Below are 26,409 nucleotides of genomic sequence, written 5' to 3' on the forward strand. Positions count from 1 at the left end.
ATAGTGGGATGTGATTGGTCACGCACAACCCTGGGGTGTCTTAAATGAAATTCAAATGTCAAAGGTGTGAAAATACTTTATTAGTATAGCTTCTTTACAACATTTCCTATAGTTTGGTGTTCTATCACTGCTGGTATAGCATGGACAACTGAAGACATTTGTTACATTCAATGAAAGGAGCCCCAGGAGGTCTCCATTGTACGTGATCTTTTTAAAGAATTGTAATAGATTGTGGCACATGCGTTGGGTATATAGACCTATTCACAGAGGGTTTCCTGGGTGCGGCCATTACTGAGGGTGTACCATTGAGTACTGCAGCACTGATTAGCTACACCTGGCCTACGGAGCACCTGCTCCATGGATTACCCCTCAGTAATGGCCGCGCCCAGGGCACCCCTCTGTGAATCGGTCTATAGGTATCACATTTGTGTAAAGTGAGCATCATACATCATCACATTACTTGCTCAGCCAATCAAATCTTCACAAATGTGGTGCACCACAAAGCTGGACATAGGAGGGGATAGCGCGCCCCTCAAAAAAAGAATCACACCTGTGTGAAGTGAGGGGCGCTCTTATCATCATATACATCACATTCCGTGCTCAACCAATCAAATCATCACAAATGTCATTCCGGCAGCTTTTCTGCCCTCACTTTTATCTACAATATGTAGGCTACTTTGCTCAGCCAATCAAATCATCGATATGGGGTGATCAGCCAATCACAAGCCAATGTTTGTGTTCACACAAACCCGGAATGCTGGGCATAGGAATTTAGGAAAGCTAGCAAACCTCAAAAATACAAGGAGAAGGGTTTACAAGGCTATTGGGTAGGAGGACCACTGTGCCAATACTGCAGACAAAATATAAAGAAAATAACAACACATTTGGGTTCAGCGCAGGGTGATTTTCTGGGATTCATAGACTCCACCATAGCGAAATTCAAAAGCATCTTTTTAGGAATAGTAGAAAAGAAAATGCACCTCGAGGCCCGTCTCCTTTGTTCGTCACGTGTAGCTCGGCAGAGTCAAGTGACAGTTTGTCAGCTTGTCTGATATCCACTTCCTGTTTGTGGCAGCTCTTTCAAGATTCGACAAGTTGTAGATTGCCTCATTTTTAAAAAACCCACTTTTCAGTAACGGATCTCCGTTTTAAGAGAAATCTCAATGTTCTACCTGTCAGACTCTATTACGTATTCATTCACTCACTTATTCATTTACTGTCTTTTCTTTCCAAGTTTCTGTGGCATGCTAAATCGCCAAAGCATTTCCGACCTCCAGGCACGACGCCACTCATCATCTGGGATCATATTTTCTTGTCAGCATGTAACACAGTCAAGTACCACCGCGCACGTGCGCACATACAGTATGTGTGTGTGTGCGTGCGTGCACACCGGCGGTAGAGACATTTACACAAGGCACCAACCTGCTCATCGGGAGCAACTGGGGATTAAGTGTCTTGCTCAAGGACACGTGGGCAGTAACATTGGGGGAGCCATGGGGATTGAACCGGGAACCTTCCGTTTTCCCGAGCGGCCACTCTACCTCCAGAGCCACTGCCGCACGCACGCGCACACACACGCACACGCACACGCAGACACACAAAACTACAGACTGGTAGAACATCTGCAGCAGCCTGTAAAGTGGTAAAGAACTCTGACAGAGCCGCAGCGCGACTCAATTCACACTCTGTCACATAGCATTTCCCGTTGCCTCACCACACCGATGTGACACCTAGGATCAAGCCCGAGGCACTGGGTGACTCAGTCTGGGACTATATTACGGGTTGTCACACTGTACTGTAAACCGTACCATAAGAGTGGCAAGCACTGCATGGCCCTGGTGGATATAGGGGAGTTAACATTTACAAAATTGTACGTACATATTTTTTTTTTTTTTTTTTTATTATCAAAGGCAACTTTGAGAGAAAACGTTATAAAATAAGGCAGCATACACAAACCAGAAACAAGCATGTGACAACATGTACAGACGACGTCAACTCCCTCTTCTCCCAAAACTGAGAAAGAAAGGAAACTAGTACACTATGCAGTAGCTGGCTGGCTTATACAAGGTCACACCAGGTAATGAGATGAGCCTTGATGGAATTACCACGTTGAATGGGAAGGGGGCATAGAAGTGCAGGAGAGTGAACAAGTGTTTGATTAGATGGATAATTGTGGATAATTGTGTGTGCATGCGTGTGTGTGTGTGTGCGTGTGTGCGTGTGTGCGTGTGTGCGTGCAAATGTTTGTATAGATGTGTTCATATGCTATTAAGGATGTGTTTGAGCAGCCCATTCTCAACAGTGTGAGACATGCACCACCCTATTCCCCACTCACTGCCTTTCTCTGCATCACAGACACATACTGTACCCAACCGTCCAACGCATCAATTCAATCTCACCTATATCACCAAATCACCTATATCAATAAAGGCAGAAAGCCCCCCACAGAATATAAATAGAGAGAATCACTGTGTAGCACCACCTAAGCACCCTGCAGTCACTCCTTTGAACAAGTTCCTTTTGAATGCTAGATGCTAATCTGATTGCATGGGTGAATAATGGCAATAATAAACATGAAGATAATAACAAAATAACGAAAGCCCGAAGGGGCGACACGTTGTTGTATTTAGGTTGAAATAAAATGGACGGGGAGCAGAACCATATTGTGTGTGGACATTCCACTTTTTTCTTCATTTAGTCACTTTTTGGGTCCAGCACCTTATTCGGAAACTGGGATGTGCATATTGTTTTCCTTCTTTACAAATAATAAACATAAGCATTCATAAATATGCAAACAATCAAATTCACACACTGTACAATCAAAGCCACAAACAGCTATTACTCTCTCTCTGGGCCCGGTAAAGGTCAAAGCTGACTGCAGTGAAAGTGCACAAGTCGCTCCAAGATATTGAAATGAAACACACACTCTGTTGCTACACCTCTGCCAATAACTAGTTCTCGCATGCATGCCTGTGAGCGCGCGCGCGCACACACACACACACACACACACACACACACACACACACACACACACACACACACACACACACACACACACACACACACACACAAACACACACACACCCCCCCTAGCTCTTGGCAGCACTCACTCAAATCGGAAGTGTGTTCCGGGCTCAGCTCAATTTGTCCGCCAACTAAAGGTCAAGCGAAGTCGGTTTTACAGAGGAGTCGGTATATTCCGGAGCTCATTTGCCTCCCTCCCCATCTGCCCCACAGCCCACATGTTGGGCTGGGGGGGGGGATCGAGCATGAGTAATAAATAGAGATAGATCCTTGTTTAAAAGGCAGAGGGAAAAAGACATGGGAGAACCAGCGAGGAAAATAAAGATGAGAGGGACGAGGGAAGGGAACTGTATGGGGTAAAGTCGAGAGATGCCCAGGGGGGGGGGAAGAGAGAGAGAGAGAGAGAGAGAGAGAGAGAGAGAGAGAGAGATTTCCATGCAGGTGGTGAGGAGAATGAACATGAGAAGCCCATCTGCATGTGTCCTGAGTGATCCCTTTTTAATCTTATAGTAAACATCACTGAGCTGCAGTTTAGAATCACACATCCCCTATTCCCTATCAGAGACACAGACACGCGTTCGCCCAATTAACCGCAACAATCCTGTGCCTCGCACTTCGCTAAGTGGTGACTGGCATGTCACCTGGACAAAGACGAGGCATTGCCGCGGTGCAGATTGGATTCTGTCAACTTGTATTAAGGAATTATTACGATTTATTTATTTTAACTTGTTTACTGTTGATTAGGTTTTTCCTCACACATTGGTCACACTCAAAAATAAAAAAGCTGCTCTCTCAGTACAGCTAAGATTACCTTATTTAAACGGGATTGACAAGCTATGACAGTATAGTATAGCACAGTGGTGGCACTTGACAAATACAAATTATTAATGTAACAAAATGTCAGACATGTTGCTGTGGTTCAGAATCCCTGCTGGCCCTGTAATTATAGCTCCCTAATTTAAGTAATCAAAGTGTATTTAGACAGTTCAGCAACATGGCAAGTGGTATACTATATGGAAAAATTAAAATACACAGAAAAGGGAAGTTGTAATATGAGATGTTAAATTGTTTTCTTTTTACAATGTCTGCCAGAAACCGTATCATTTCAAATTGTACTTAGACAGCTGAAAATGTATCTCTGTACGAGTACGTCTTGTGACCCTGAAACCAAGCCAGAACTTCCATAACTCTAAATCTCATTGCTACTTTGGTAGGATAACTTATTGACAATTTTAAAAATAACACACTTTTAAAAGTGTCAACGTGGATAAACACAAACAGCTTGTTTCCATTGCAGTCCATACTGTACCCGAATGTGTAAAATTGCACTCATGGAATGAATCGCACTCAAAGTAACCTGGCACAAGAAAATAAACCTAAAAACAATAGATGACATGTTGTCCTTGCGTACCTGTAAAGAATAGAGAGAAATAAGACGGCTAAAGGTGACCAGATTTGACTGAGAGCCTGCCATCTCGCAAATTCCAGCGCAAATTCCGCCAAATTAGTTAACCTTTCGCTAGAAACAGACTGAATCAAATATGACAGACTGTCGTAAAGGATACAGAGACAGATCCTCAACAATACCGCCGAGGCGCCGAGACAGTTTGTTTATGTTTGGAACACAATGCTTTTATGAGACTTCTTAAAGAAACCCAATGCTATTCTCCATAGAGAATGTGTCTGTCCTGATGAAGGTCTAAGCGACCCAAACGTCGACCTAATAAAGAGAAACAATGTTTTGGCAGCAAGTGTCTGAACAGTGTGCGGGACCTCTTCTGTCTTTCAAAGATACCAGTTTCATTATTCTCCATAGAGAAAATATTTCCGACTTTCCGGGAACCATGAGCGGATGAGCGAGTCACGTCAGGACTTCTGTGCTCTATTGCAAAGTTGTATGTTTCCTACCTATGTTTCTGTATCAGTGGTACTCAATATTTCATGTCAAGGACCCCCAAGAATATATCTGTAATTGGCCGCCGACACCCATCTGAAAATATGTTGTTCCAGGGACCCGGAATCAAAGATTTGAGTCAAAAACTTTCGCTCTGAAAGAATATATATTCAAAGATTAGCACCACATTTTCACGACTTTTCAAAAATAGCAGACCTACAAGCTCGTAGCTTGTGAGCTATGAGAAGCTATGAGCTTGTAGATGTACTATTTTTCAATAGCTAAAGTATAATGTAACGCTTAAAACACCAAAAGGCGTTCCCGCCCAGAATGGGATAAGTGGACCAGGAACTAGCTTTTTCTATGCCCAGCTCCTCTTGGCTTTGTGTCAGTGTCCTTGAGCAAGACACTAAACCCCTAACAGCTCCTGGCCATCAGCAGGTTGGTGCTTTGCATGGTTGCCTCCACCGCATCAGCGTGTGTGTGAATGGGTGAATGCAACTCACACAGTAAAAAAAGACATAGTAGCCTATAATATATTAGCAGAAATTGAACTACGACAGGAAGAATGTAGGCATGTGGCCAGCTATGCTATGGTCTCTGGGCACATGCACACTATACTCATGCTGCCCTTAGATCTTGAAGTCGCCATCATTTATCCGTTTTAATAATTATCTCTCAGGTAAATGTCAAGGAAGAAAAGAGAAAAAGACATGGACACAAACATATCCACAAGCAGGGCCTTAAGATATCGGTTTGCCTTTGTGCCGGGATGAGTAGTCAGGGCTGCCCTTATGAATGCCTGACGATAATAAAGGAGGTGGGAAGCTTTTCTCTCTCACACAGAGGCTGATAACAAAGAATGTTCTGGACTGTCTGAGATACTGGGCTGCCTGCAGGCTGCAACCCTCTCTCGCTCTGGTCTTCCACTCCTCCTCGCGTCTGTTCCTTTTGTTGTGTGAGAGACACACAAGATTGTATTTCAGAGGACAAGGCCGGCACAAGACAGGTGATACTGCATGTTCTCCCAGGTAAGTAAGGTCATGTTGTATTGAGAGACAGAGATAGAGAGAGAGAGAGAGGAATTCTTAGAGAGAATTATGCCTTTTTTCCACACCAGAAGTGTGTATTCTTTACCACCATAATTATGTACAAGCGAGCCAGCACCGGACCAAGATTGATTCACTGCAGTGACAATATAGGAATTGTAATACCAGGTAGCTGGGGAAGAGAAATAACTCAAATTAAAAATAAATACGTCAAAGGTGTTCCCTTCAGCTGGCTGTATTTCAACTCAGCTGGGTATGATGTGTGGAATGTTGTGTAACTAAGAGGGTCAGCCTGGTCAGCTGTAAGCCCAAGTGAATGTAGCAATAAGGAAACCTGGCACTCTAGATTAGACCCAAGGTTAGGAGGTGAAGTTAAGTCAACCAACCACACAGACACAGAGAGAGAGAGAGAGAGAGAGAGAGAGAGAGAGAGAGAGAGAGAGAGAGAGACAGAGACAGAGACAGAGACAGAGACAGAGACAGAGACAGAGACAGAGACAGAGACAGAGACAGAGACAGAGAGAGAGACGTTCAGTTGAATGGGTCTGTTCTACAGCGCACACAGGTGCGCGCATACAACTTTTTACACTTTTTGCTCTCCAATACAACTCGCTTCAGCAACACATGCTTCAGCAATGCGACACATTGTGAGCTTGTAGATCTGCTCTTTTCAAAAGATTTCTATACAAATTTTGAAAACATGAAATGGCACATTCTGCATATTAATGAGTACTTTTACTTTTGGTAGCCTTGATTGCGACCGCAGTTCACATTTACTATGAAAACCTGTATCCCTGTTCGTCACCCACGCCTCCGTATATGGTCACGCTTCGTGACATCACGCCTCCGGTCACACCTCATGGCATCACGTCTCCATATATGGTCACGCCTCGTGACATCACTCCTCGTGACACCTTACACCACCATATATGGCCATCTCCATTATGAAGATAACAACATCTAACCCTGGATAACCATACATGGAGAAGACTGGATTATCACCTAGATCTGCATGCAGTAGGCCTATATGGAGCCGGTCAACAACTCTACATCTGACCTCAAACCCTTAGATCTCCATATGGAGATGACCTGTTCTGACATTCCATATGTTGATCTGACCTCATCAAACCCTGTATACTCAAGACACACTCCATATATGGCCAGTAGAGAATTCATTCCATATGTTGATTTCACCCCCCATGCCAAATCGCCAGCGCTCGCCACTGTCGCCAGGCAGTCTGCCATCTGCAGTCACCCAGGCGGATGTGTGCAGTGCACACTTCTCGCCCTCAGGGCATCTTACTGGTACTCAAGTACATTTTGAATTCCATACTACCACTTGTAACCTAGAGTATTTCTATATTGCAGTATTGAATTTTGTTATATAAAATAAATAAATAATAATAATAAAAGTGAAATATGCGAGTACTTTGTCATAATGCTGATAAAACCTGCATGCACACTTGCAGCACAATTGGCGTTGTAAAAGAAGCAGCCAACAATGGCAGCACACTTTCTTCCCCGGCCCTCAACCTATACCTCTCTCCCAGGAGCAGACTTGAGCATGCAAAGAATTCTAACCGACACTTGGAGTGAAAGGAGAAATCCACACCAAAGCCAATGTACCCTGAATCAGCCTATAATCCTGTCCCAACATACATGTTGGCCTTGAATTGTTTCATGGATGCCCCCTGTGAAATGCAGCTAGAATGGTATAAAGCTATAGGTATTTGAATGGCTCCAAACTTTTTTTAGTTCACACGGGTGTGATTTTTATTTAGAGTCTGGAACTATAGCCCCCATGAGCTGAGCAAAGAAGCTGCCATTTCAGTTCACGAAAATATATTTAAAAAAGAGCTTGTTTTTTGTTTCCTTTTCTGCTAAGCAACAAGCTATATATGCTTGATGTTTTCTATTTTTTTGTTTTCTATTAGGATAAATGTGCGTGACTGTAAAGACGAAACTGAAGTGGTGAGGGGGCTCCACTTCCGCTTTATATTTTACTCATGACAGCTCTTCCGTTGGTCCAGACTGTATGATGAAAGCATTTGGATTTAGCAGAATGCTTATTTTCATCTGCAGTCCCCACAACATGGGATTTCACTAGCCTGTGAAATCCCACAGATTGCTAAAAGAGAGTACACCGTACACGTCGATGTGGTTGCATTTGTACACAGAGTTACAAATGGATGAATTAGCAGTGTTTTGCCGTCTAAGTACAAGGAGGTCACCTGTTTCTCTATCTATGCCATCCCATGGTTCATTGTTCCAGACAGGTGCACTAACCACATGCTGTCTTTTTTATCATACTATAATTAACCGAATGTCTGAGTGTGTGTGTGTGTGTGTCTGTCTGTCAGAAACAGTGCCGTAACTCCTTACTGCCTGCACCAATCACACCAATCACACAGGCATTGACCATATGAATATGGAGGGCGTAACGAAGCCCTTTTTTCGATTTGACACATTAATGATTATTAATTTATTTATTAGTCAATTACAAACGCACCCGGGCGCAGTACCCTTCACGGGTATATCTCACAACGGGTAAGGACTAGTAGTTACAATTAACTAATTTAATGGCAAAGAATATTTAACCAAAATAGCCCAGACTGCCATAATTTCCGTCCATGTGTTTTTACTCACTTTAAATAGTCACAGAATACTCATCTACACGACGATCACACACCGTATGGTTGTTAACAAGAGACATGTGCATTGTGCGTTTGGGGGGGAAATAATCCATGTAATCCATACATTTCAGCCCATTTAAGACGTTGTGGTCAGGGCGAAATTGGAACGATACAGGGAGTGCGGATGGCAGCCATTCAAGAGTCCTGATTTGGTGATGGCTAGTCTGCACTTCTTCCATCGCATGTGGTTCATGGTTGTGGAATTGTGGCATCGATTGATTGATTTGAAGTGGCATCATGTCACTGCACTTGTAAGGCTGAGAATGTGCTCCTTATAGTGTCAGGCTTCAGCAAAATAAATCTAAATTAAACGTCCTACTGCACTGCAACATCTGCGAAAAGTAATACTCAGGAATTATCTGTGTTATACAAATACACATGCCTTGCCTACTGTAAGCTCTATAGGTAATATTTTAACATCTTCATAATTGTTTGGTACTTATCGTGGTCATCATTGTCATAGTGATTCCCAGCATCAGATAAACATTGCACGCACAGTCACACACAATGTGACTGTAGATTTGTATCGTGTTCCGCTTATGCCTGCAGCTACAACACCTGCTACAAAACAGAGCAGCTCTCTCTCTCTCTGTGTGTGTGTGTGGGTGTGTGTCAGACACACACCCATGGTATTATGAACACGTAAAGGGAGCAAGACAAACCTGCACAATGTAGGCGGTATATCGTGCTCTGCCCTCCCCTCACACCTCCCCTCGTGTATTATTAACTCCCTCCCTCTGACAAACTTTCTCCCACTTCTGAGTCTTTGCTCCCTCGACTCTCACCCTCCCATCCCTCTCCTCTCCTCTCCCCTCCTCTCCCCTCCCCTCCCCTCCCCTCCCCTCCCCTCCCCTCCCCTCCCCTCCCCTCCCCTCCCCTCCCCTCCCAGCCCATCTCCAACACAATCCTCCCTCCCTCCCTTGTCACCTCTTCTTCGGTTAGTGAAGGTCATTAAGCATTGAGGAGGGTCCTCTCTGGAGGAAGGCAGTGACGAACAGCAGACACACACACAAGCAATGCACGCAGTGACACGATAACCCAGTGTGGCACTACTACGGCTCACTGCAGGGCAACAAACTAAACACGTCCTTGAGTCGGGAATGCAGAGTGCATGCATATGCGCGTGCATATGCGCACGCACTCACACACGCACACACACAGAGTGGAGAATTTAAACTGCAGCACAGTGACTTGAAATGTCAAAACAGTTACCTTGTGGGGTTCGGCTCTCTCTCTCTACTGGCTGGGATAAATATCCAGTTAAATGGGTTCCCCTGGTATCCTGTTGCTGCCGTAGTTGTCTCCCCAGACTATAGTTGAATTAGCGGAGAGCACAGACAGGACACCATCAGCCGGGCTTGTTTACCTGACTCACTGCCCTACCTGCGCACCCCGGTATACCTGCTGGCTTGTATAACAACCTGGCTGTTTGCCTTCTCGTGTTGCTAACTGCCTGTGTCTCTGCCTCTTCAGCTGTTTAACTGCCTGCCTCCATGGTAACTTTCCCAGTCGCTCTGGTAATTTATGCATGGATTGTTGTAACTGCCTTCCCGCGCGGCGCGTGCCCTAGTCTACCCCTTAAACCACATGTGTCCTCGATTCCTCCGCTTGTGTACCGACATTAGCATAGCCCTTCCTCCTTTTCTCACCTGCACCAAGCTAGTCTAACCTGTTTTACAGTGCAAGCCTGTTTGTGTGTATGTGTGCATGTATAGGCCTTTGTTCACTCTGTGTGTGTGTGTGTGTGTGTGTGTGTGTGTGTGTGTGTGTGTGTGTGTGTGTGTGTGTGTGTGTGTGTGTGTGTGTGTGTGTGTGTGTGTGTGTGTTAACTCCTTATGACTGTACAGCAACGTGCATGGTCTTCAGGATAAAGATATGCAACTGTTTACTGTACATACTACATATACGTTTGTATTGCTATACTATGACGCCTTGTGTATATTATTGTATGTCCTTAAATGTCTTGATCAACTGGATACACAGTAAGTTTAAGTTAATATAAACTAAAGTATTACATCACTACACATTGGTTTGGTCTCACCTGCCGTAATCACTGCCACACACACACACACACACACACACACACACACACACACACAGTGGGGGACTTAAGTTTTCACCTTTTTCCCAGCTGCTGGCTGCTCAGATATGATGAGCGCTCAGGGGGAGCAGTTGGATGTGAAATGTCTTGCTCAGGGACACTTTGATGCATAGGCTGGGGGGGGCGAACCGATGACCTTCTGGTTACCCACTAAGCTGCAGAAGTGCATTCAGTGGCATATTATTTAGGCACATTGTGTCTATTACATGTTGTTGGGAACTAGGTCAGAGGAACACCCTCTGGTGTTATTGCCCATGGGCATCTTTCACTCTAGAGTAGTTAGACAGGTAAAGAGTGCATCGAATTTTCCTTCCTTGTACTTCTGACAAAAGACTAGTAAAAAAATTAAACGTATGCACTTCCCAGAAACTACAGTAGTTAGCATTGTTTCACTACTGATTTAAATCCAATGGCTGTAGCTACTGCTGAGCAACGGAATGTTTAACAATGGTACTATCATGACATAATTGGGGTTTTACTTGAATTGAAATGATAAATGGATGGTTATTTATATGCAGAATCAGTCTAACTTTTTTCCTCTCTCTGATACAAGCTGCTACAAACTAATTGCCCCTAGTGGGATTAATGGAGTTGTTTGAAGTTTGAAGTTGAACGTCCCTTTCGCCTGAGCAACTCATTAATGGACAAAGTTATTCATAGCATATGATTTAAAACAAATACGCACTAAAACATTTATATTATAACAAGATACATATAATGTTCTGTATCATTTCTGAAAAGTTGATATTTTGGACAATTTCCAAATTTCATATTCATACCCTCAAACTATAGAACTTGTCAGTGGAATTGTTTCACTAGCAAGACAGACCGGGTCCAAGATTATTTTAGGTCAGCTACTGAAATTAAAGATGGAGTGCCACAATTTTTCCAGTTTTGCATGTGTCTATGAGGTGACAGTACTTCGTTAGACACCTTGGAGTCGTTTGTATGTGCAATGGTTTATTTTAACCTTGTATTTAGGGTTTCTTCCTGGAGGCTGAACCCTTGACAGGCCAATGAAATAAACAGTAAAATAGTGACATCACACTATCAGCCCCTCCCCTAACACCTCCCCCTTTATCATACAACTACAGCTGTGGGTACGGCTTCAGTTCAGGTGGATCACCACCCTTCACCACCCACCAGGCAAACCAGGCATACTCAATGAACTGGTGGGCGTGCCCGCATAAAAGCATGATTTTAACAAATATTGTACACTTTTTGGAAAAAGTTCTTCCTCCTTAAATTCTAATAATACCTGATGAACATGTTTTAGGGTGGAAAAAAATCGTGACACTCCATCTTTAAGAAACACTGCAACGGGGGAAAAAAACAAAATTGGGCCCATTTACGATGTTTATCTTTAGCAGTGTAAAAAGGTCTATACCTCACTGGTTGTTTACAATGCACTTGTTAATGTTCAGATGTTTAGCTGTTGAGCATTGAGGCCTCCATTCTGACTTTATATTGTGTTTCACTACCGAACATAACCACCTAGACCCGGTAGTAAACTGGACCTCAGTCTGCTCTGTACTTTGGGTCACTTTTCTTTTACATCTATACCAAATCTATTCGCCAAACATAACCGACCTACAAGCTTTTTACGACACCTTGTGAGCTTGTAGATCAGCTATTTTTGGGCTAAATGATCCCAATTCATTAGATGAATTTGGATACTGGGATTCAAATGGTGATGAAGCATTAACCCATTACGACCCGAGGCCGATTCTACAAAAACTGTTCATGTCAAGGACCGTCAGAATGATATTTACAGTTTTTGGCCCCCCGACCCACATCTCCAAAAAATGTGTCCCAGCAGGGATCCCCAGAAGCCAAGATTGGGCTCGATAACCAGCCACTCTAAAACTAGCCCTCGTTATGACATGGCTCGATAACCAGCCACTCTATAACTAGCCCTCGTTATGACATGGCTCGATAACCAGCCACTCTATAACTAGCCCTCGTTATGACATGGCTCGATAACCAGCCACTCTAAAACTAGCCCTCGTTATGACATGGCTCCATAACCAGCCACTCTATAACTAGCCCTCACCTATGACATGGCTCCATAACCAGCCACTCTATAACTAGCCCTCACCTATGACATGGCTCGATAACCAGCCACTCTAAAACTAGCCCTCGTTATGACATGGCTCGATAACCAGCCATTCTATAACTAGCCCTCGTTATGACATGGCTCGATAACCAGCCACTCTATTACTAGCCCTCGTTATGACATGGCTCGATAACCAGCCACTCTAAAACTAGCCCTCGTTATGACATGGCTCGATAACCAGCCACTCTAAAACTAGCCCTCGTTATGACATGGCTCGATAACCAGCCATTCTATAACTAGCCCTCGTTATGACATGGCTCGATAACCAGCCACTCTATTACTAGCCCTCGTTATGACATGGCTCGATAAACAGCCACTCTATAACTAGCCCTCGTTATGACATGGCTCCATAACCAGCCACTCTATAACTAGCCCTCGTTATGACATGGCTCGATAACCAGCCACTCTATAACTAGCCCTCGTTATGACATGGCTCCATAACCAGCCACTCTATAACTAGCCCTCACCTATGACATGGCTCCATAACCAGCCACTAACTAGCCCTCGCTATGACATGGCTCCATAACCAGCCACTCTATAACTAGCCCTCGCTATGACATGGCTCCATAACCAGCCACTCTATAACTAGCCCTCGCTATGTCCAGAATACAGACGCTCTAGGGTTCACGTGAGATGGAGATGTCAAACTGTTGCCATGAAACACACTTAAATGACAATGTGATCTGATTACACTGATCTATCTGTAAATGTTTTTGCAGCGCAGCTTATATTGAAGTGTATTATTATTATTATTATCGAATAGAAAGCATGCTTTTTGTGAGGGAGAGTAATAAGAGTAGGCAATGATCCTCCCTTGAGGCAGGACAGACGATATGGGCAGGGCCAGGAAGAACTGGATTATACTAATCTGATAACAAAACAATCCTGACGAGGGTGGAGGTGTGTGTGTGTGTGTGTGTGTGTGTGTGTGTGTGTGTGTGTGTGTGTGTGTGTGTGTGTGTGTGTGTGTGTGTGTCATTAGTCCCCAATGGCAAAGAGATGCCTATTTTACCTTATCGTTGTTTTGACAAGTTACAAGCTAAAAAGGAGTGTGTGTGTGTGTGTGTGTGTGTGTGGGTGTGTACTGAGAGGGAGAAAGAGAGAGAGAGACATGGCAAGTTAGCTTAAAATAAATAGCAAGACAGACACATGGGGAGAAGAGTATTCAATGCTGCTCTCTGGTCTCTCTTGGCAGTGGGTGTCTCTTCCAATTCAACTCTGTCCATATGGCAATGATACGGTCATCAGGGACCCCGTGGATCAATACCCTGGTACTTAACAGGCCTTTCATTAGCAACTCATCAATATCCTCCAAGGGAATGATAGCCACCTGGTGCTGGCTCCCACTATATTTTTGGCAGCCAAAGTTGAAACGCTTAAAGCTTTGAACAGATCTACACAGTCAAATCTTGAGTGTTGCTTTTTTTCCCCACTTAGAAGTGTGTAAAGAGAGTGTACAAAATAAAACCAAATTGGACCATTTGGTTTTGGTTACATTTTAAATTTAAGTTTGATATCGCTTGGTAGTCATGTACACAGTAACCGAAGTGGTCGACACCAATATACTGGTCTATATCTTTTCGTTGCAATCGGGCCGAATGTTCCGTAAAACTCGACCCACTTGGTGAGAACAGACTAGTCCATAATAGCGGGTATGCACGTGACATCATCATCATACAAGGCAGTTAACGCCTACTGAGTGGCAAAAACTACTTTCTGGCCTTGACAGACCATACATCCAAACAGAAAAGTCCTATCTGATTGCATTAAATGACTTTAAACAACATTAAATTAACTTTGTCACTCACTTTACCACTCAATCTGCCATTCACTTTATGCATGCGCATACCCTCTATACTAAGTTAGGAACTAGTTAGGCCAAAAGGATAAAACGTGCACATGAGGCACGAGACGAGAGGCACCGGCGAGCAAGCCATTAGGTGAGCGAGTTACTGTGCCCGAACATTACAAAGTCGGCTGACTCAGCATCGTTCCAGTTACGCCCCGATAGACACAGAATCGTAAATCATGCCCCCCCCCCCAGTCTCGGTACACCCAAGACATCAAACCTTTTGCCATCTTGTGAGTGAGAATATTCAGAGAGCCGAGCAGGTTCTGCTGGTAATCCGAGGGACCGATTTGACCGGGCCATTTAAGGGTTTTGGTTCCGACCGTTCTTATATTCATACACACATAGTAGGTTCCATCTCATCAAAGCCACCTACTGAGTCACTCTTCTCATGCCCAGTATCCATTCATTGCACTACAAACATGTTGCCACATTTACACTCCATCTTGACCAGATAAAGCAATTTACCACCGGCGCCTATAGTAACCACCTACACTGTATATACATATACTGTAGGTCGTACAGTATATGATACTATAGCCTACTATAGTATGATACTACAGTATATAACCTGTCGTGTACTGAAAATGCCTCTGAATGAGGGTAAACTGAAGAACATACTGCAAGAATAGTGCATAGAATGCATTTATAAATACTCCATCCTGCATCCTTATAGACTCACACAATTGAGAAAGGACGCAATCATGTCACCCTCCGGGGTCCTGGGATGCAAATACTGTACTCAGTACTGTACTCTAACATATGAAATGTCCCTGGGACCCATCTAAAAGACCACCTCATGTCCATGGGACCCATTACATTGAAAACCTATTTACTGTACATCGCTGAATCAATTTATTGATTTTTGCAAGGACCGACATACAGACAGTATGATTTTATGTAAACACACGTTGTGGGGAAGCAACTGTAAAACCCATTTATTCCCTTCAGGAAATACCATTTGCAGGCATATCATATCCATTGTATGTATATATATATATATATATATATATATATATATTCGTTCCCTCACAAAACAGTACACCTAACCCTGAATTTGAGAATTTCAAGATATCACTTAAATGACTATGAGCTGAAAATACTACAAAAGAGCTGCAGGACTCTTTTGGCCAAATATTGTTCAATAATAATCACCTTGCTTGGATGCCATCACTGACCCTAGCAAGCCAAGGATGGATATTAAATGGGCCGCCAAGTACCATGCCTTGAATACAGAGTAGCAACACACACAGGCCAGTTCACCTGAGGGTCAAATTATGTGCATCCGTCTCCTTTGCTCTCTGAATGATCGATAAATAAATTCATTTATTTAGACTTGCATTTGGCAATGCTCAAAGACACTCATTCCCAAACAGTGGGCCGGGACCCATTCGTGGGTCGCGGGGACTCATTTGTATGGGTCCCTTTATCATTTGTTTCCTCAAAAAGCAAAAAAAAATCATTAAATGAATACAAAATCCAATGATCAAAGAAAGATCTAAGAAATTAGTGTTTAAGAAGTGGTGAAAATAGCCGGCATCTATAGACACATGAGAGAATGTGGTGTGAAGTGACACAACACGCATTATTAAAATAATAATAATAATACTAATCAGGGTCCCATTTTTACAGTCTTTTGGTATGACCCGGCCGGGATCGAACCCCGACCTCCCAGTTTCAGGGCGGACAATTGTGCCTTTCCCGTCAGTCAGTTGTTTGTTTGTTTGGTCAGAATGGTCACCCCATCCTTCCCCATCCATCCATCCTTCCTCTTCGATGTCTCCCTTTTAACTCGCCCGCCCCAAAGTTATTAGTACAGCAGCGCCCGGCAGGCAGCGAAAACCAGAGTTCTCAACAGGCCCTCATCAAACCCTGTACACTCAAGACACTTCCCCCGCTGCCGCCCTTAGATCTCCATTTATGGAGCTGACCTGTTCTGACATACTGTAACATATGTTGATCTGACCTCATACACAAAAACGTTAGGGTATGCCTTTTAAGTTAGCAAATGCCATGCGGCCACTCTTTTGAATCAAATCCAATGTTATACACTATAATCCCCAGTGTAAATTGAATCTAGATTTTCCTCCACAAGAATTGAGATCACAATTCTCACACAATTCTCATTTTTTCCATGAAAATATTTGTCTTTATTCTGTGGTTGCTGCACGATTCTTGCCCAAATTTAGAAATTACATCGCATAGGCTGATAGGTTTGATTCATTGTGTAGCACTAGTCTGAAAAAAGTCTGAAAAACTCTCTCTGTACACTCTCAGAGTTAAATGAACAGTGAGGATTTCAGGGTGTAGTCCACTCTACAATACGGTCAAAGAGCTGATTCAGGGCATCTGGCTGGCTAAGGTCTTGGTGTATTGAAGAGAGAGAGCCAAAGGAGCTCTGGAGTCATTGTACTGGAAGCCTTTGTCCTGAGTCCCTGATGAGGATCCTACATGGTGAATAGGTGTGTGTGTGTGTGTGTGTGTTTCAAAGCTTACCGAAGTACTGTAAGTGGATTGTATGCCGTGTGTGTCTATGTGCATGCATACACGTGCATACAGGCATTATCAATTGGATCTCGCAAATAAGAAACAACCAGTGTGTCAGTGCCAGGACCCTGTCAGTACCCAGAAGTACAGTAACAGGAGTCCAATAGCATCTTTCCACACACACACACACACACACACACACACACACACACACACACACACACACACACACACACACACACACACACACACACACACACACACACACACACACACACACACACACACACACACACACACACACACACACACACACACACACACACACACACACACACACACACACACAAATGTGGTTTTATGCCCCGTGTGAACAACATTCCCGGCACTGTATCACCGCGCATTCATTTGAGGTGAATCAATAGGCCGGCTAACAGAGCAAGACTGAGTTCAGTGACAGCACTTGTACTCCCACCGAGCAGCGGAGAGCAGACACAGGCCCACATTCACCACGGAACAGAGCGAGGGGACACAGAGTCACATTCAGCCTGCGCGGAACACAGTGAATCACCATTAAGGGCTTACAAGTGGAAAGTATAGCAAGATGGAGGGAGGGAGGGAGAGGCAGGAACTAGAAGGGAACGTGTGGAGGGAGGGAGGGGGGAGAGAGAGAGAGAGAGAGAGAGAGAGAGAGAGAGAGAGAGGGTGCAACAGAGGCAGATAGACATATGTAAAGAGAGTATGGATAAAAGGTTAGTTTATACAATGGTGCCATTCTTACATGTAGCCTACTGCTACTGTAATATGCAGTGGTGGAGAAATTACTCAAACGTTTTACTTAAAGGAGAATTCCATGCTAGAAGGCTTTCTTACCTTTCATTAAAGTTGTTACGTCCCCACCAAAGAGGTCCAGGTGTTTTTTTGTGCAAAAACTCCTTATTGGCTATTTCCCCTACCATATGCCCTAAATGAATTGCATTGAATGGGAATTGAATGGGGCTATGGGGTGTTGTGCTAATTCGCTTAATTCCATCTAAATAAGTAGTAAAGTGTGCCGCTTGGGATATTATTTACATTATGAAGAGAGGATATATACAAAAAAGAAATAATTTTGAGCGATGGAAATAAGCAAATTAGCACAACACCCCATAGCTCCATTCAATTCCCATTCAATCCAATTCATTGCAATTCATTTAGGGCTTATGGTAGGGAAAATAGCCAATAAGGATCTTTTGCACCTGGACCTATTTGGTAGGGACGTAACTACAATTACCTTTAAGTAGAAGTATCAATACTGGAATATAGGAATATAGGTTGTAAATGTCCGGGAATTCAAAATGTATACTTGAGTATAAAAGTATAGGCATCAAAATGGTACTCACCATACCAAAAGTAAAAGTACTTCATTATGAAGAATGTCCAATTAAAGTTTTCAACTTTGTTTTCAAATGTACCGACAAGCTCACAATGCATGGCATCAGGCGAGACCCATACGACCCTACACTATGTAACAGTTTCTACCTGTCAGCCACCAGGCTCCAGAATGACCCTACACTAGGTAACAGTTTCTACCGGTCAGCCACCAGGCTCCAGAATGACCCTACACTATGTAACAGTTTCTACCGGTCAGCCACCAGGCTCCAGAATGAGACCCATACGACCCTACACTATGTAACAGTTTCTACCTGTCAGCCACCAGGCTCCAGAATGACCCTACACTATGTAACAGTTTCTACCTGTCAGCCACCAGGCTCCAGAATGACCCTACACTATGTAACAGTTTCTACCGGTCAGCCACCAGGCTCCAGAATGACCCTACACTATGTAACAGTTTCTACCGGTCAGCCACCAGGCTCCAGAATGAGACCCATACGACCCTACACTATGTAACAGTTTCTACCTGTCAGCCACCAGGCTCCAGAATGACCCTACACTATGTAACAGTTTCTACCTGTCAGCCACCAGGCTCCAGAATGACCCTACACTATGTAACAGTTTCTACCTGTCAGCCACCAGGCTCCAGAATGACCCTACACTATGTAACAGTTTCTACCTGTCAGCCACCAGGCTCCAGAATGACCCTACACTATGTAACAGTTTCTACCTGTCAGCCACCAGGCTCCAGAATGACCCTACACTATGTAACAGTTTCTACCTGTCAGCCACTAGGCTCCAGAATGTCCCTACACTATGTAACAGTTTCTACCTGTCAGTCACCAGGCTCCAGAATGACCCTACACTATGTAACAGTTTCTACCTGTCAGCCACCAGGCTCCAGAATGACCCTACACTATGTAACAGTTTCTACCTGTCAGCCACCAGGCTCCAGAATGACCCTACAGTACACTATGTAACAGTTTCTACCTGTCAGCCACCAGGCTCCAGAATGACCCTACACTATGTAACAGTTTCTACCTGTCAGCCACCAGGCTCCAGAATGACCCTACAGTACACTATGTAACAGTTTCTACCTGTCAGCCACCAGGCTCCAGAATGACCCTACACTATGTAACAGTTTCTACCGGTCAGCCACCAGGCTCCAGAATGAGACCCATACGACCCTACACTATGTAACAGTTTCTACCTGTCAGCCACCAGGCTCCAGAATGAGCACTGAGCCCGTGTTATCACCATTATCCGTCTCATAGGCTGTCACGCAGGCACTATCATGTTGTATGACTAGTGACTACTGTACAGTACTGCGCACTAGTCTCCATTGCTGTTGGCATTTTGGCATTTTCACTTAAATGCATCTAACCTAGTTACAGCATTATGTTTAAGCTTTTGCAGAAAATAATTTCACCTACTGAATATGGACCCAGTTTGCCGACAACAACTAAAGTTTCACGGTTAAAGGAAAGATATGCACTTAACAAAAAAACACTGTAGAAAATAATGCATAACAGGAATAAAGGTAAGTGATTTTCTTTGGTAAAATAAGTGTTACAAAGCTTTATATTGTAATAGCTCTAATTGCTATAGAATGTTTGTTCAGAGACGGGAGTCTGTCTCTATGTCTCTCCAGCTATTTATTAAACAGAAAATGCATTTTCAAGTCAGGATATCAATTTTATCCAATCAGGATAGAGAACGCAGACTCAGGATACACATTAAACAAGTTGAATTGTAATAAGTGATGACAAAGAAATGAGCGGACAAAGTTGGAACAATAACACTACACAAATTAAGCTGATAAATTGCTACTCTCTCCTGATTTTGTCACCTACCTGAAAATGCATTTTAAGAGCTCAGCTGGAGAGATATTGAGCTGTATTTTGCATGTCTTAAGTACCAGGTCTTATTACTTAACTTAAGACCTGGAGGCGTGATCAATGCCATTTGGCTATTCTGAGTGGCCAAAGAGCATTGACCACGCCTCCAGGTCTTAAGTTAAGTAATAAGACCTGGTACTTAAGACACGCAAAATACAGCCCATTGAGTCCTGTTATTGAACAAACACTCTATAGCAATGACTACAATCAGAATAGCGATTTAACCTTTTTAACATAAAACTTTTTGTTTTAACCAAAACATATCAGACCTTTAACTTCACACCAAGACTCAACAGTAGCCAGGGACTCAAGTCCAACCAGATTTTGTCCCAGCTCCACCGTTGTTTTACTAATTATTTTCAAATTGTAGAGCGTCGGAAGAGGCACAATATTCATATATTATGCAATGTAGCTACATCTTAATTTGTCCACAAATAGTGTGAATGTTGAAGTTTAATAGTTAGCTGAAGTGTAAAAAAAGAAAAGGAGCAATTGTCTTCACAAATCCATACATTCAAAAGTCTTGGGAGAAAAAAATCCTTAGCACCAATGTCTGTATAAATGCACACATTACAAAAAGGTTGAAAATCAACTAAGGAACCCATGACTTATGCTCCTAGTTTTGGGACTGTCCACAATCTAGTTCAGGATCTCACACCCTGCGAATGCGAATACAATTGTCTACTTTGCAAACACAAAACATTTAACCTTGCCAATGTCTTTGCTTGGATGAAACCATCAACCGGAATGCCAATGAACATTGACAGTGGAGCACCTTTCATTGATTACAAAGGGACCGTTTGTTCCCTGGATGATTGATGACGCAACGCAACGCAACGCAACGCAATGCAATGTAACACTAACACTATGCTTGGTGGCCCCCAGTGGAACCTGGCCGTTAAGGGACTGTATCCCATTAGGTAATACTGCTCGTGAATGTGAAAAAATGCTTTATTCTTAATGGTAAAGGTCATAATATAACAATAATAATAATAATAATAGACCACATTGGTACCCCTGAGTCATGTTAAACCCCTGGTGAGCATACATATCCCCACAATATGTAACTGTTTTTAGATCATTTTGAAATTTGTTGTGGCCTCTATTTGTAACCTACTGTATGTGGTTCACATGTATACCTAAACCTACTGTATGTGGTTCACATGCACTGTATACCTGAACCTACTGTATGTGGTTCACATGTATACCTGAACCTACTGTATGTGGTTCACATGTATACCTAAACCTACTGTATGTGGTTCACATGTATAGTTGTATACTTTAATTTTATTTCTCCTGATCTTCCGATGTATTGTGATGTTTTTTTTATGTGATGTTACTGGACAACACTGAAAATTTGTTGGATTACTCAGTTTGAGAATGAATACAACTTGAATGAATGAATGAATGAATAATTTACATGTAGAATGACGCCAAAACATGATTAAGTTATGATATTCACGTAACGAATTACAAACAGTGCTGAATGTTTAATTTTTTGGCCATATATATATATATATAAAGAAATATAAAGTAGTGAAATATTTCACCTGTAGCAAGTCCCCGTCCCCCTTTTCTCCCGCCCCCAAGAACTGTTAGTTCAGCCCTTTTGCAGTTCAAGTACCTTAGTAAAACTGTGGGACAGAGATAGTTTCTAGGCCAGCACTTATAATGACAATGACAATTTGGTGGAAAACAAATTGCCCTCTGTAAGTCATAAAAAGCAATGAAAGGAGCTGTACAGCCGCCATTACAATTTATACTATAAAAATATACACTGGAGATCCTCAATGGCTCCTCTGGCTAGGGTAGCACTCTAATTACAGCTCTGCGCTTCGGCTTGCATACGTGGCTATGAGTTTGTATGCCAGGAGGAAGGTATATATTCTCTCTCTCTCTCTCTCTCTCTCTCCCTCCCCCCACACAGGTGCATAGGCAAATTAATTTAGTTTTTGCGTGTAGGCATGAACACATGCCTAGATGCCGGCGGAACGCCTCACACACATGCAGTACACAGGATGTTAATGGTTCTCTCAGTAGGTGGCACTCATAAGCTTAGACTGCAGCGGGAGTCTCTCTCTCTCTCTCTGTGTGTGCTCAGCTCGCTCCCTCCCTCTGCCTGGCTCTCTCACCCTCTCTAGGTGTCTGCAGACGATAGTGTGTGCTTATTTTCATGACACAGAAGATTACAGGAAACGGTCTGATCTGTGTGTGTGCGTGCACGTGCACACACACGCACTCACGCACACACCCACTTTAAAGTTATTAATTGTGAATGATAAAAAAGGGAGATTGCTTATTTTGTAACACAAAACAGGATAATCTAATTTTAAGTAATTTGGTAATTCAGACTGATCCATACTACGAGTGACTAATCTGTAAAATGGATAATGTGTTTGCCAAAATAACTCTAAAACTAAAAGTACATGTTTGTATGGATTTTTCATAGAACAGTGAACAATCAAAGCAGGTACTTTTCATCTATGTGATCGACATACTAAACAGGTGAGCTATTTTATTTTGAACATCAACGTCATATTATAAATTTGAATGAGAAATACAAATTGGAAGCTTGCCGGTGTATGGTGTCATGACAGCTCACAGTGGTTACTTTAGACGAGACAAGACAAGTAAAGTTACTGATAACTTTCAGATTGTGTTTTTTTTTTTCTTTTCTTCCACGCTGATCAAGACAACGACTTGTAACCCGACACCATCAAGGAATTGAGATATTCCTACAATACATTAACTATAAACGGCAGATATACACTAGGCCTACAACAGGGGTCCTCAACTAGAAATGCTGAAGGTCCACTAATACATTTTGAAAAAGACTAAGGTCCGGTCCCATGAGCGCGGCCAGCGGAGAGCTGGGCTCTATATTTTTAGTAGTCACACCAAGGCAAGCTTATACAAATCGGATCCCCTCCCAACCAACCAGGTGTACAACACTAGGGTGCAGAGTATGGAAATAAAATGTTTTACAAATATTCCCCTACAAAAATTCACAGCAAATGAGAGGTATTGTGTTGAGGCACAAAGAACACTTTTATTTTGTTAAAGTTTAAAAAAAGTAAAGAAAAATAAACCCCCCCTTTTTTTTTTAAGTTGTCCTTTGAAACACCAAAAGGAGCCCAGAATGGGTTAAAAGTAAAACGCTGGCATTTTACAGATTCACTGAATGAATCTGTAATGAGTGAATCTATGAAATGCCAGTGTTTTAAAATGAACTGAACACAGCTGTGTGCATGCGCGCACTTCTCTTGTGTTCTACAACATCAGAATAAGAGACAAACTGTAGTAGTCAACCAGTAACAGGGGAAAAGGAAAGGAGAACAGATAATTTTCTTTCTTGAAGTCTACAAATAGATCGATGAAACTATGGAGGGGGATTTGTGTAACATTTCATACTCGTGGCGAGGAGGAATGGGATTGGTGTATCTTGGAAATAATGTGACCGTTTCTGACCGAGGCTAAGTCATTGAATTTTCAGTCGGAGTCATAGCTTCAAATTGACATGTTGGTTGTTCAGTTTGACCCACCAGTCTTGGAGATATGACTTATAGGGTAAGAGAGTGTCTTGCAGAAAACAGCGAGTTGAGAAAAAAGTTTGAAAGGTTCACTTCTGTGGACTCTAATATTACACATTTATTTCCTCTCCAACACCGTGGAGCAAAAGTTGAGAAATAAATAATATGAACAACTCGCAAGGCTGGATCTTGGGAAATGCTGCTTCAAAAGCTGTGAACGGGAGCAATGCCATCAATTATGGCATAGCTCCTAAATGAGCAAACACAATGCCAAGCGGTCTATATTTATATTAAGCGTGTCTCCTTTGATTATATTTATGTCCCCTAATTTGTCTTTTCTGCCAAGCAACAGAAATCTCATAACATGCTGCTAACTCATATCTGTATGTACACTATACAGTTTTGCACACATTTAACATCACTGTCGATAACTTTATCCTATTAATAATTTAGCGGACTGTCTGTCAGTCAGTCAGTCAGAGTACTTCCTTAGCATAGAGCAAGACAGCTGCTCGCTTTCTGCGCCATCTCACATAGCCACGACGCACGGACCGCCTCACGGAAACTAGCGCCACACAGCCCTGTCCTCCAACCTCAATCTGCCCTGCATTACACACACCAAACATTCTAACAATCATCTTAATTAAATGAATTTGTGTCAACAAAAAAAACATCTCTCCGTCTGAACATTGACACGGTAAAGCACACACACACACACACACACACACACACACACACACACACACACACACACACACACACACACACACACACACACACACACACACACACACACACACACACACACACACACACACACACACACACACACACACACACACACACACACACACACACACACACACACACACACACACACGTAAGACGCCCTGAGGGCGAGAAGCTACCTTTCCCTTGTCACGTGCACGAATCCACCTGGGTGACGGCAGACTGCTGGGCGAGCACTAGCGTTTCGCCATGGTGGGTCAGATCAACATAATGGAATGAATTCTGTACTGGCCATATATGGGGTGTGTCTTGAGTGTTTGATGAGGTCAGATTAACATATGGAATGGAGATCTAAGGGTGGCAGCGGGGACAGTGTCTTGAGTGTACAGGTCCTTAATTTTCTGGCTTGTTGAGAACTGGTTTTCGCCGGCTGCCGGGCGCGGCTGGACTAATAACTTTGGGGAGGGCCCGTCTAGAGTTTGAATGGACATAGGTATGAGTCAAAAGGGAGACATCAAAGAGGAAGAATGGATGGGGAAGGATCAACATTATCGAATGTCAGAACAGGTCAGATCTAAGGGACTGGTCAGTTATGCTTATTACGCTGTACTACGGTATCGCACACTGAAAATAGCCTATCTACAAGCTCACCAAGCTGCTGCACTGCGTCACGTTGAGCTTGCAGATCGCACCAGAGTATGGTAAATGGTACATTAAAGCGCCTTTATCCAAGGCGCTTTACATAGATTGTGCATTACATTCACCCATTCACACACATTCATACACCGATGGCGGCAGAAACCATGCAAGGTACCAATCAGCACATCGGGAGCAATTAGGGGTTCAGTGTCTTGCTCAAGGACACTTCGACACTAACTCTGGGGGAGCCTGGGTTCGAACTGGCAACCTTGCGGTTCCCATCCAGCCACTCTCTGGCCACCAGAGTATAAATGTGTCTTTATAGGCAGCAGAGAGAGTGTGTCCTGCTGTGCTGGGTGAAGGCTGCTGTGTTAAAACAGCCATAGCATTAATAATGTAGAGCCCGGTCAGACAGGTGAGGGGGTCACTGTTGTGTTTGTGTGTGTGTGCATCTGTTTGAAAAAGAGTGTGTTCAAGCAAGCATATACAGTGCACGTGGGAGTTGGTGTAGAGCACAAGATTTAGTGTGCGAATGCGTACTGCTTGTGTACTGCTTGCGGTCTGTCTGTCTGTGGCTGTGTGGGCGAGTGTGTGTGTGTGTGTGTGTGTGTGTGTGTGTGTGTGTGTGTGTGTGTTTGTGTGTGTGCGCTAGCTTGAGGGGCTTGTCTGAATGTCAGCGTCAGGGAGCTGGAACGAACGAGCGGTTGCCACTGCCGCTAGCGCCGCTGTGGTCTCCACGGTAACTCAAACCCCCCCCCCCCCCCTCCCCCTCCTGTTTAAAGGCTGCTGTGCTACAACAAGGAGACGCCAAGTCAGAACAGTATTATGGGATGTTCACTTTGTTCAGGTTAAATTTAAGGACGACTTCCAACTCAAATCCTAATTTCCGATACCGATATCAACCGATAGCGGTTATATGCAGTTGTGGAATTGCCTAATTGTACTATTTAAAAAAACATACAAAAAACATAAATGCGGGATGAATTTAAATTAATTAAAAGAGATAAAATAAAACCGATATTTTCC

General features: G+C 43.3%; 1 protein-coding gene across 1 annotated transcript in view; it reads right to left on the reverse strand.

Moving 5' to 3' along the window:
* naaladl2 (N-acetylated alpha-linked acidic dipeptidase like 2) overlaps positions 1 to 9,883 on the reverse strand; it is a 402,484-nt gene extending 392,601 nt beyond the window's left edge. Inside the window, exon 1 of the mRNA XM_083768092.1 lies at positions 9,873 to 9,883. The gene's annotated coding sequence lies outside the window, so the exon portion shown is untranslated. The remainder of the gene's footprint in view (positions 1 to 9,872) is intronic.
* Positions 9,884 to 26,409: the final 16,526 nt, after the last annotated feature.

Source organism: Protomyctophum parallelum (genome assembly GCF_964188405.1).
Source record: "Protomyctophum parallelum genome assembly, chromosome: 6".
Lineage (NCBI taxonomy): Eukaryota > Metazoa > Chordata > Actinopteri > Myctophiformes > Myctophidae > Protomyctophum > Protomyctophum parallelum.